This window comes from Schistocerca gregaria, chromosome 5 (genome assembly GCF_023897955.1).
Source record: "Schistocerca gregaria isolate iqSchGreg1 chromosome 5, iqSchGreg1.2, whole genome shotgun sequence".
Taxonomy (NCBI): Eukaryota; Metazoa; Arthropoda; class Insecta; order Orthoptera; family Acrididae; genus Schistocerca; species Schistocerca gregaria.
In genome coordinates this window covers 514,082,885-514,096,819 of record NC_064924.1, presented here as the reverse complement: position 1 = coordinate 514,096,819, position 13,935 = coordinate 514,082,885, and the positions used below count along the sequence as shown (strand labels likewise).

At 37.9% G+C, this 13,935-nt stretch overlaps 1 protein-coding gene across 15 annotated transcripts in view; it reads left to right on the top strand.

Moving 5' to 3' along the window:
- The window catches only part of LOC126272880 (acyl-coenzyme A diphosphatase NUDT19), a 98,102-nt gene that overhangs the window by 50,859 nt on the left and 33,308 nt on the right, over positions 1-13,935 (top strand). The window lies entirely within an intron of this gene.

Sequence of the window (13,935 nt, the reverse complement as noted above, 5' to 3'; positions counted from 1 at the left end):
TTTGATTCCAGTGCATAGGTCACTGTGAAACGTGTAGTCATTGCCGAACATGAGCACATACTGGTAAGATTGGCTCATACAGGTCACTGTGGGTCAACTCAAGTGGTCTGGTGGCATGTTTCCTAGTGTGATTATAAGGCAGCTGTAATTGTTTTCTTTTGACACATTCTGAGCATCTGTGGGGATTGTTGTAGTGCCCAGTCCTAACTGTCAACTTGTAACTCAAATAGCCTAATGTGCTGTGCTACAGTTTCACATTAGCTTCATTTGAAGCTGCTGACAAGGCTTTATGTTCCAAAAGTTTAAAACATAAAGCTGAGATTCATTCCTATTTGCAGTGGCAATGATTTATTTTCCCTTTTTAATTAAACCTTGAGCTGTTCAAGTATGATACTGAAACCATTCATTTCCAATTTTCCAACTGACAGCAAATTATATTTAAGGTCAGACACAGATAAAACATTTTTGATCATTATCTGAATTTCCTTTCCTTTTACAACTCTAGTGGCTTTAATTTCTCCTTTTACTTTAGCCTCATGAAAAATGCCTGACTTAGTTACTCTAACTTTAATCAGTGGTTCCAGTTTCTTTAAATCAGTGAGAGGTGTCTTACTGTAAATGAAGTGTTCTGTTGCTCCAGAGTTCAAGGACCAGTTTAAGTTGAGCTTCACTTGCTGCTGCAAAACAGAAACCATCTTCATCTTTGACATTAGCCACAACCTCTGAATTGCTGGTTCCCAAGTTCCTATTTGGAAATTTAATTTTGCAGTTAGCTCTTTTTTTATGACCAGGCTTTCCACACTAATGACAAGTGAAATTGAATGAATTCCTGGAAGTACTTGCTGATTTCTTTTTTTACTGGTGTCTGAAGAACCTTTCTTCTGATACTATTTAGTTTGGAAAGCTGTAAGAGGCGATGTCTTCATTTGTGTTTTTCCCAATGACTCCCTTCCACTTTGACTCTTCATCCAATAGCCTGTTTTTCACAAAGCTCAGCTTCAAGTCTCTCATTGAGAGTGTTTTTATTGCAGTGACCACTACATTGTATTCTGCAGGCATTGTTAAAAGTAGATGGCATACAATGTCAGTTTCTTCGAAAGTAACCCCAGTCGAAAGTAAATCTCAAATCAGTTCATCAAACTTAAGGAAGTGATAAACTAGCACATCATTTGTTGCATTGAATTTCATAGTTAACAACTGTTTTCTCAGCAGAAGTTGTCTCTCAAATGTATTGCACAGAGATGTCCCTAAATCGAAAGAGGTTACCTTATCTTTTGCATATTTCAAGTGACTGTTGGCTATCTGTCAAATAAGGTGAGACTTACATTTCCAATCTTATTTAGTCAATTCAGCCAGCCGTGTTTCCTTTGCAATATGCTGTGTATCTGCCTCACCACCCACAAATTGCACCTTTGTGAGATAATTCGCTTGCACAAACAGGAAGAGTTTCCATCCTGAATTCTCAGTTGTTGAAATTTGTTCCGTCAATTAAAGGAATATGATATTTCACCACTTCAGCTGCCATTTCGAAAAGTTTACGTGAGTGTCCACTCATGGCCAGGTATTTTATTACAAATTCCATTTTAAAACAAACTTGGGCCCATAACCTGATAAATTTTCAGCTTCTCACCCTTAAATAACACTCACAAAATGTTAAAAACTATTATTAGTTGGTTTTAGTAAATTAAAAAATAACTGAAGACAGCTGAGTACAGAATAATGACAGCAGCAGACATGCTTTGTCCATCTTTGAAGTTATTTTACGTGAATTTTAGATATAAGCATTTAAATTGCACACTCAACAATTATTATCCATCAACTTTCTTCAAAATATTTGAAAAAGCAATGTACTTATGACTAGTCTCACATTTAATTAGAAGCAATTTACTTAGCGTACCACACTTAGATTCCAGAAAGGTTGTTTGACTTAGATTGCTATTTATACATTTACTCACCAAATATTACAAGCCTTAAATAATAAAATATTACCAGCTGGTATTTTTGGGATCTTTCAAAGGCATTTGATTGCATGGTCATGCTACTTTTTTAGAAGAACTTAAGTTTTATGGAACTAATGACTTTACACACAATTAGTTTGACTCATACTTAACAAACAGAATGTGAAACATTATGATGAATAATTCAAAGAAAGTTGAAAAGAGAGAAAATTTTAGCAACTGGAGAGAAATCATGAAGGAAGTCCTAGACTGTTCAATTTTGGATCTTCTACTACTCCTTATATATGTTAATGACCTTCCACTTAAAATTCATCTTACAGAATTGGTACTTTTTGCAGATGACATTGTTGTTGTGGTCTTCAGTCCAGAGACTGGTTTGATGCAGCTCTCCATGCTACTCCATCCTGTGCAACCTTCTTCCTCTCTGAGTAACTACTGCAACCTACATCCCTCTGAATCTGTTTAGTGTATTCATGCCTTGGTCTCCCTCTACTATTTTTACCCTGTGTGCTTCCCTTCATTACTAAATTGATGATCCCTTGATGCCTCAGAATATGTCCTACCAAGTGATCCCTTCTTCTAGTCAAGTTGTGCCACAAATTTCTCCCCAATTCTATTTAATACCTCCTCATTAGTCATGTGGTCTACCCATCTAATTTTCAGCATTCTTCTGTAGCACCACATTTCAAAAGCTTCTATTCTCTTCTTGCTTAAACTACTTATCATTCACATTTCACTTCCATACATGGCTACACTCCATACAAATACTTTCAGAAACATCTTCCTGACACTTAAATCTATACTACATGTTAACAAATTTCTCTTCTTCAGAAACACTTTCCTTGAATTGCCAGTCTACATTTTATATCCTCACTACTTCAACGATCAGCAGTTATTTTGCTCCCCAAATAGCAAAACTCATTTACTACTTTAAGCATCTCATTTCCTAATCTAATTCCCTCAGCATCACCTGATTTAATTTGAATACATTCCACTATCCTCATTTTGCTTTTGTAGATGTTCATCTTATATCCTCCTTTCAAGACACTGTCCGTTCGGCTCAACTGCTCTTCCAGGTCCTTTGCTGTCTTGACAGAATTACAATGTCATCAACAAACCTCAAAGCTTTTATTTCTTCTCCATGGATTTTAATACCTACTTCTATTTTTTCTTTTGTTTCCTTTACTGCTTGCTAAATATACAGATTGAATAACATCGGGGAGAGGTTACAAACCTGTCGTACACCCTTCCCAACAACTGTTTCCCTTTCATGCCCTTCAACTCTTATAACTGCCATCTGGTTTCTGCACAAATTGTAAATACCCTTTTGCTCGCTGTATTTGACCCTTGCCGCCTTCAGAATTTGAAAGTGAGTATTCCAGTCAACAATGTCAAAAGCTTTCTCTAAGTTTACAAATGCTAATGCTAGAAACACAAGTTTGCCTTTCCTCAATCTATCTTCTAAGGTAATTTGGAGGGTCAGTTTTGCATCACGTGTTTCTACGGAATCGAAACTTATCTTCCCTGAGGTCGGCTTCTACCAGTTTTTCCATTCGTCTGTAAAGAATTTGTGTCAGTATTTTGCAGGTGTAACTTATTAAATGTGTGACATTAGTGCTACATATTTTACATATTTCCACTCAGTAATGTCTAATTAAATAATTTTCTGGGGCAGCTTGCCACTTAGAAAGTACCGATTGCAAAAAAGCAAACAGTATTGAACTGCTGCACCAGCACATTACATACATTTGCTAATAATATTCACCATAAGGAATGCCTGCCCCCGGTAGCTGAGTGGTTAGTGCAACAGAACGTCAATCCTAAGGGCCCGGGTTCGAGTCCCATCTGGATCGGAGATTTTCTTCAATCAGGGACTGGGTGTTGTGTTATCCTAATCATCATCATTTCATCCACATAGACATGCAAGTCGCTGAAGGGGTGTCAAATCCAAAGACTTGCATCTGGCGAACGGTCCACCCAACGGGAGGCCCTAGTCACACAACAAATTTTTACCATATGGAATCCATAGTAATTTGAAAAGAATAGTGATGTCCACATGTACAACTCTAAAGGAAAAAAGACCTTCATTAAACATTACTGAAGCTGTCAATGATCCAGAAAGAAGTTCAATATGCACCAACAAAAGTTTTTGATTATTTGCCCAGTAACCTAAAATGTCTCACAGGTAGCAAAACAGCACTCCTCAAACAACAGCTAAGTCATGCAGTTTCTGAAATGCTTGTGCTGAGCCTCCAGGCCGTGAAAATCTGCCCTTGGTCAAACTTGGATAGATTGCCCACCTTCCCTGTTCTACACACATTCTACACTTATTGGTACTAAATGCACAACAGATGTGTCTCACTAGCAATCATTCCTCGCCAAGTGACGTTGTTATTGTCCGGATGGGTTTATATTGATAGTAGGTCAGTGGTCATAATTTTCTGCCTGATAAGTGTATTCTGGCTACATAATGAGGTATCTTGAACAGAATGACATCCTCAGTGCCAATGAGCATGGATTTTGAAAACATCAATAATGTGAAACCCAACTCACATTTTTCTCACATGACATACTGAAAGCTTTGGATCAATGCAGCCAGGTAGATGCAGTATTTCATGATTTCCAAAAAGCATTTGACTCAGTACTGCACCTATGTTTACCATCAAAAGTGCGATCATATGGGGTATCAAGTGAAATTTGTGACTGGATTGAGGACTTTTTGGTAGGGAGGACACAGCATGTTATCTTGGATGGGGAGCCATCATCAGCTGCAGAAGTAACTTTGAGTGTGCTCCAGGGAAGTGTGTTGGGACCCTTGCTGTTCATGTTGTATATTAATGACCTTGCAGACATTATTAACAGTAAAATCAGGCTGTTTGGGGATGATGCATAAATACTCTTTAACATCTCAATGAGATTTCAACATAGCGCAGAGATTGGCAATTTGCTTTAATCGTTCAGAAATGTAAAATTTTGCACTTCCCAAAATGAAAAAAACTTAGTATCCTATGACCATAATATTAATGAGTCACTATTTGAATTGGCCAGCTCATGCAAATACCTGGTTGTAACACTTTGTAAGGATGTGAAATGGAATGATCACATAGGTTCAGTCATGGGTAAAGCAGATGGTAGACTTCAGTGTATTGGTACAATAATGGGGAAGTGTAACCAGTCTACAAAGAAGATTGCTTACAAATCGCTTGTGTGACCAATTCTAGAACATTGCTCAAGTGTGTGGGACCAGTACCAGATAGGATTAACTGGGGTATCGAACATATACAGAGAAGGATAGCATGAATAGTAATAAGCTTGTTTACTCTGTAGGAGAGTCTCACAGAGATACTGAAAGAACTGAACTAGAAAACTCTTGAAGATAGAAAACAACTATCCTCAGAGTGTCTATTAACAAAGCTTCAGGAACCTCCTTTAAATGATTACTCTAGGAATATACCGCAACACCCTACATATCACTCACATAGGGATTGCAAGGATAAGATGAGAATAATTACTGCACACACTGAGGCATTCAAACAATCATTCTTACTGCACTCTGCACATGAATGGAAAAGGAAGAAACTGTAATAACAGGTACAATGAGACATACCCCTGCCATGCATCTCACAGTGGTTTGCAGAGTACAGATGTAGATGTACAAGATGTCATGATTTTCTCTTCTATGGCCTGCAGTGCACTTCTACACAGGATGATGGTGCTATTGAGCAACTGCCAAATAAGCAAGTGCTGCAACTGATGGAAGGACTGCTATCATCACCCAATCTGGCATATACACTAGGCCCATATCCCAACTTGTGGACAAGCACATAGAAATAAAAATTCTTCCCACAATATGTAGACTGCAGTTGGCTACTTAAGTAACATGCAGATTACTTCCAAAGGTCACAATCATCATTCATTGCTCAGATAGCCATGATGCAACACATGAAGCGATGTTATGCCACATCAAATGTAGTTGCATGAGTAGGACTTAAAATAATATGTTAATTAATGTTGACACTGATCATGCTTACATATTGTATAAACTGATTCATTACACATCATTTCAGTAAAAGTATCATTCAACTGATCTATGGAGATGGTCAGCTGACACCAGTGGCTGATGTGCAAGAGAGACGTTCTGCATAATGTTATGGTCTGCTGTTAAAAGTTCTGCTAGAAGAGTCAGCAAATATATTGCTTACACCAAAGAATATCTCACAAAAGAATCATCAAGATAAAATTAGCCTTACCAGCAGTTACTCTTCAGGCAAAACATATGCACCTGGACCAGCAAAATTGGGATGTGTCAGTGGTGCACAAAGTACCCTCCATTACACACTGCAGAGTATAGATGTAGATGGAACGTGAAATAATAACCAACTAAATGTATTCAGATGATAACACAATGCTTGATACAATGTGTTGAGTAATACATTAAAATCTGTGTATCGCATACTCATATATGAAATTTAAGACTTACATTACAAATTGCAAGTTTGTTCACTTTTGGGTGTACAATTTTAATTCATTAATTGACAGATCATGGCCTGAACAAGTCTCCTCTTTGTGCTTAAATGCATTTGTCAACTTGCAACTAAAAATTATGCATTTCAAGTCTCTCCAGGAATTTGGCCAGTCTCATATTGGGCTCTTCTAGTGACAATTGTGTGTCACCACACCATTAAGATAATTGAACAGTTATCTGTCTGCAGATCTGTCAGAACCAAGCTGATGAGCTTCTTAAACATGATAAGTGCTGACTTTCATGCAGTGGACATTCTTTTGTTCCCTTAATGTCTATTGAGGTTGCTTGAAGCTGACTTTTTTGTCCTTCTTCTCTAGCTGGAACTTGTTACAGCTCTTGTATAAATCCAAGGTAAGGAATATTTTGCTTTCTGAAAGTCATCTGAGACCCCATCTAACTGTGGCAAAGGGGAAACTGAATTAAGGGAGAGTTCATTTAGGCAATAGTATGTGCTACTTCATTCTGCTGCTAGCATCCATTTTCATGAGAATGAGAATGATTAATAGTGGAAAGTTCCATTTACTTGTATTTGTTACTATAACAGATCTTCTAATGTATCTAATTTCTGTTGCAGGACTTATTTCTGTTTGTATGGAATCCAATTGGGCCATCAACAAATTGCTCATCCCTCTGATTTTAGTAACAATTTTATTTCAGGCATTAAACTATGAGTGTGTCATAGTTTATATCCTGGCAGATGGAACATGTTACTATGTTGTTGCTGTGGTCTTCAGTCCATAGACTAATTTGATGCAGCTCTCCATGCTACTCCTCCATCCTGTGCAAGCTTCATCATCTCCCAGTACCTACTGCAACCTACATCCTTCTGAATCTGTTTAGTGTACTCATCTCTTGGTCTCCCTCTACGATTTTTACCCTCCATGCTGCCATCCAATACTAAATTGGTGATCCCTTGATGCCTCAGAATATGTCCTACCAAGTGATCCCTTCTTCTAGTCAAGTTGTGCCACAAATTTCTCCCCAATTCTATTTAATACCTCCTCATTAGTCATGTGGTCTGCCCATCTAATTTTCAGCATTCTTCTGTAGCACAACATTTCAAAAGCTTCTATTCTCTTCTTGTTTAAACTACTTATCATCCACATTTCACTTCTGTACATGGCTACACACCATACAAATACTTTCAGAAACATCTTCCTGACACTTAAATCTATACTCGATGTTAACAAATTTCTCTTCTTGAGAAACACTTTCCTTTAATAGCCAGTCTACATTTTATATCCTCTCTACTTCAACCGTCAGCAGTTATTTTGCTCCCCAAATAGCAAAACTCATTTACTACTTTAAGCGTCTCATTTCCTAATCTAATTCCCTCAGCATCACCTGATTTAATTCGACTACATTCCATGCCCCTTTCAAGACACTGTCCATTCTGTTCAGCTGCTCTTCCAGGTCCTTTGCTGTCTCTAACAGAATTACAATGTCATCGGCGAACCTCAAAGTTTTTATTTCTTCTCCATGAATTTTAAATCCTACTCCGAATTTTTCTTTGGTTTCCCTTACTGCTCGCTCAATATACAGATTGAATAACATTAGGGATAGGCTACAACCCTGTCTCACTCCCTCCAAACCACTGCTTCCCTTTCATGTCCCTCTTCTCTTATTACTGCCATCTGGTTTCTGTACAAATTGTAAATAGCCTTTCGCTCTCTGTATTTTACCCCTGCCACCTTCAGAATTTGAAAGACAGTATTCCAGTCAACATTGTCAAAAGCTTTCTCTGAGTCTACAAATGCTAGAAACATAAGTTTGCCTTTCCTTAATCTATTTTCTAAGACAATTTATAGGGTCAGTATTTCCTCACGCGTTCCAACATTTCTACGGAATCCAAATTAATGCTCCCTGAGGTCGGCTTCTACTAATTTTTCCATTTGTCTGTAAAGAATTCATATTTTGCAGCCATGGCTTGTTAAACTGATAGTTCGGTAATTTTCACATCTGTCAACACCTGCTCTCTTTGGGATTGGAATTATTATATTCTTCTTGAAGTTTGAGGGTATTTCACCTCTTCCATACATCTTGCTCACAAGATGGTGGAGTTTTGTCCCAAGGCTACCAGTAGTTCTCATGAAATGTTGTCTACTCCTGGGGCTTTGTTTCGACTTAGGTCTTTCAGTGCTCTGTCAAACTCTTCATGCAGTATCATATCTCCCATTTCATCTTTATCTACATCCTCTTCCATTTCCATAATACTGTCCTCAAGAACATCACCCTTGTATAGACCCTCTGTATACTCCTTCCACCTTTCTGCTTTCCCATCTTTGCTTACAACTGGGCTTTCATTTTCAGCTCTTGATATTCATGCAAGTGGATCTCTTTTCTCCAAAGGTCTCTTTAATTTTCCTGTAGGCAGTATCTATCTTACCGCTAGTGATATACACCTCTACATGCTTACATTTGTCCTCTAGCCATCCCTGCTTAGCCATTTTGCACTTCCTGTCAATCTCATTTTTGAGACATTTGTATTCCTTTTTGCCTGCATCATTTACTGCATTTTTGTATTTTCTTCTTTCATCAATTAAATTCAATCTCTCTTCTGTTATCTAAGGATTTCTATTAGCCTTCATCTTTTTACCTACTTGATGCTGTGCTGCCTTCACTATTCCATCTCTCAAAGCTACCCATTCTTCTTCTACTGTATTTCTTTCCCCCATTCTTGTCAGTCGTTCCCTAATGCTCTCCCTGAAACTCTCTATAACCTCTGGTTCTGTCAGTTTATCCAGGTACCATCTCCTTAAATTCCCACCTTTTTGCAGTTTCTTCAGTTTTAATCTACAGTTCATAATCAATAGATTGTGGTCAGAATCCACATCTGCCCCTGGAAATGTCTTACAATTTAAAACCTGGTTCCTTAATTTCTGTCTTACTATTATATAATCTATCTGAAACGTTCCAGTATTTCCAGGCTTCTTCCATGTATACAATCTTCTTTCATGATTCTTGAACCAGGTGTTAGCTATGATTAAGTTATGCTCTGTGCAAAATTCTACCAGGCGTCTTCCTCTTTCATTCCTTACCACCATTCCATATTCACCTACTATGTTTCCTTCTCTTCCTTTCCCTACAATCAAATTCCAGTCACCCATGACTATTAAATTTTTGTCTCCCTTCACCATCTGAATACTTTCTTTTATTGCATCATACATTTCATCAATCTCTTCGTCATCTGTGGAGCTAATTGGCCTATAAACTTGTACTACTGTGGTAGGCGTGGGCTTTGTGTCTATCTTGGTCACAATAATGTGTTCACTATGCTGTTTGTAGTAGCTTACCCACATTCCTATTTTTTTATTCATTATTAAACCTTCTCCAGCATTACCCCTATTTGATTTTCCATTTACAACCCTGTATTCACCTTATCAGAAGTCTTGTTCCTCCTGCCACCGAACTTCACTAATTCCACTATATCTAACTTCAACCTATCCATTTCCCTTTTTAAATTTTCTAACCTTCCTGCCCGATTACGGAATCCGACACTCCACACTCCAACCCGTAGAATGGCAGTTTTCTTTTTCCTGATAACAACATTCTGCTGAGTAGTCCCCGCCCGGAGATCTGAATGGTGGACTATTTTACCTCCGTAATATTTTATCCAAGAGGACGCCATCATCATTTAACCATACAGTAAATCTGCATGGTCTCAGGAAAAATCATGGCTGTAGTTTCCCCTTTCTTTCAGCTGTTCACAGTACGAGCACAGCAATGTCGTTTTGGTTAGTGTAACACGGTCAGATCAGTCAATCATCCAGACTGTTGCCCCTGCAATTACTGATAAGGCTCTTGCTCTTCTCCGGGAACCACACATTTGTCTGGCCTCTCAACAGATACCCCTCCATTGTGATTGCACCTACAGTACGGCTACCTGTATCGCTGAGGCACGCAAGCCTCCCCACCAACGGCAATGTCCATGGTTCATGGTGGGTGGGAGAGTCACTATGTATCATATATAAAATTCAAATGTCTTATCTGGAAATTCTCTTTTAATTTACTCTATTTTAATTTATAATTTTCTCTTTTAATTTACAGATTGACCTCTGGCAATGCAACATAATGAGGAAAAAAAATTGCACAAATCATTCTGTGTGTTTCAGAAATAAGAATGAAAAATGACACAATAGGATGTACGATCACAGGAAAATTTTTATGTGGCAAGTCGAGGACAGAGCAGCCTGTTCCAGAGTATGCTACTTGTATGTTGCTGGCATCAGCCTCACCTCTACTGTAAACATCAGACAATCCATGGAAATAAACTTGCTCATTGTATTTGACATGCTCATTACACACATTCTCTGTTCTGTAGTCACCAAGCTTTGTCTCAATTCCTGTCTTGTTACTATAACCTCTTTTAGATCTTGCATCAACTTTTACTTGTAGTGTTCTTTATTGATGAGAGTCTGTTCTGATTCTCAGCAACTTTACTTATTTTACAATTCCTGGACTGTTCTGTTTTGACTTGCCACATACAGATTTTCCTGTGGATCCTGCAGCTTACTCTATACCTTTTCACTTTTGTTTCAGAAAGACTCAAAAATATTTGTGGAACCCTTTTTCTCAGTCTGTTTGTATGGAAGTACACTTATATTTTATCATTATAAATCAGTAGCATAATTTATCACATCTCTGAGTTTTGTGAAGAATTCATGATCAACCAAACTGTCAAACAGAAGATCTAAAGGTCTCCTGATAACGTGGAACCATTGCCAAACTTGCAAATCCTTAATGATTTGCATCAAAATGGTCACTATCTTCTCTGTTTTTCAATTACCCAAGTCCTAATACTTTCTGATGGATTGCATTTTCATGGATTCTTTTGAATTCCCAGTCAAGTCAGACTTTTTAGTTTGCCACTTTCTATTGGGCCTGCATTGTATTCCATTTTCGTTCGTGGCTCCTGTATTTGATATACTCATTTTTAATCTTGTGGTCATGTTTCCAAATCTTTCCTTCCGAGACATAATGCAACTGCCTGATTACGCGTCAGCTTGGTTTCCCACTGCATTACTCGAGTGCTATGCCAGCAACTTGCACTCATTGTAGTCTATAATGTAATGCCCAGCTACTTGCATTTGAAAAATGTCACCACTTTAGCCTGCCTGCAGGGTCCTCTGTGTTCCAGTAGATCACACATTGTACAATTTGCGAGTCATGACCAACCTGTCTCTACAGCTTCCTTAAAAATTGCTGTGTTGTATTTCCATAGTTTTTATGGACTTTCTTGGTATGGTATTGAACTTGCTGACTTCTAACATTTTTTTATTCTTATTGACACTCATGCTATATTGTTGTATTTCCACTTTTTAATAGCATCTTTTCCTTGCAGAAACTGTGACGGTCTCTTCTTCTACAGTCATCTCTATAATTTTGGCTAACATTAATTCTTCACCCTGAGAGTGAATTATCATTTCTGTTCTGTCATCAGAGAGATACCTGAATAAATATTGCACTGCTTAATTTTCATAACATGCGGTCAGTTCTATTTCTGTCATTATATCCCATATTTATATCCCAGAATGATGCATAAGAGTTCCATTCCACAATGAGCTTGTCTTACTCCTGCTGGCCTTTGAAATCTTGCATGTTATTTTAGCTTCACAATTGTCAACTAAAATTGCCCATCCATTCTTCTAAGTAGGCAATAAATCCATCACTAGTAATATACTGCAGGCTGAAGCCAATATTCTAGTCTTCACAAACTTCAGTGGTGTCTCCTGCTGTACTGAAGCAACAAATTTAAAGGCAGTTTCACAGTTATGTAGAAATTCACTTACATGTGCTTTATTACTTCCAAAAGCTGGCTGATAAACTGATGTGCTGCCTACTGGTGATGATTACTGTGCATTGCTGCTACCCATAGTACCTTCCATTTCAGTTTCATTTGCTGCTTCTTTCTCCTTCACTCTGCTGCAGTTGCTGCCCTGCCTCATTGGCTGCCCACCCCATTCTGTCTACAGCATTGCTACCTTGGCCAGTTGCAGACATGTCAGGTTCCATCTGACTTGTGCAGTGGCCTGTCTGCCATTCCATTTGACTTGTGCGAGCCTGTTTGCCTTCTTCCCCATTCTTTGTCTCTCTCTCTCTCTCTCTCTCTCTCTCTCCTTCTTGTTTGTATAGTTTCTTGCAGAAGGAATGTCAAAGATGTGCCATTACAGCTTCACATCAGATTCAATAAGTCCTAAGTTCAGGGGCTCTGCACTTTTTCTGCTATTCATATTAGTGACACCAAGATAATTTGTACCTCACACCTGGCACAAAAAATTAAGAATTGACTGTTGTGTCTGTAGGTAGTCTGGACGTTAAGTAACAGAACTGTGGCGCATGTTCATATCAGAGGAAAATGGGAAAGCTAACTGAATGCCATTTTTTTTCTTTTTTAAATATGGAACTTGGTGACTTACAAATTCTGATAAAATTGGTGAAGAATAACTCATCACTTCTGTGGTGCTAAGAAAACTATGTGACCAGAAGTCAGCACCATGTATGACAACATACAAAAGCTAAGAAGACTGCAAGATATCTCCGAGTGTGTTCAGAGTCTAAGTACACAGTTGAGCAGATGGTATGCAGACTAAATTCAAGAGTTACAGCTGCCTTGGATTTCCTTTTCTGCTTGTCATACATCTGGTACTAACTTAACAATGTCTCACTGCCCCAGCATTCCCACAGTGTATGCTGGGCCAAAACACACAAGCAACCTCAATATTATCTTTGTCTGCTGTGTATGTGTGTTAACATAACAAGATTTAGATAATGATAATAATATAATAGTCACTGTCAATAATTTCTTGATCCTTTCATATATTAAATATACCATTCTGCCCATTTTTAATTAGCAGTATTTCTGCATATATAATCAACAACACTTTTCCACTAAAAGCCATGACATTTATAGAATCTAAGCAGTTTCAGTTTTGTTGCTGTGCAAACATTGTGGTCTTCTTTTTAATGCAACTGAAAAATATTCTCTCTACATCAGCCATCTGTTACATATTTATATTATGGGCTCTCTCACTCATTATTGATAGTGTGCTTTTATTAAGCAATTAACACAGGAAATTCTCATAATAGTGGTGAGTGAAGTATCATGCAGATCACATCTTTAATGCTTAGAAATGTTTCCAATCTGCCAACTAGTAACTGCAATCATTCGACACTCATAACCATAACCATAATACCCACATTAACATGTTTAACCAAACAACAGAAAATCTGCACTGGAATAACGACAATACTATAAAAAGGAAAGATTGCTACTCCCCATATAGAGGAGATACTGAATCACAGACATACAACAATGAAAAGAATGCCACACATTTTTTGGTCAAAACATCTTTTTTTTATAAAGTAGACAACACACACATTCATGAAAGCACAAGTCATAGACAAAGACAGTGGTCATATGTGTGTGAGTTGTACTTGTGTGTGTATGTTGTC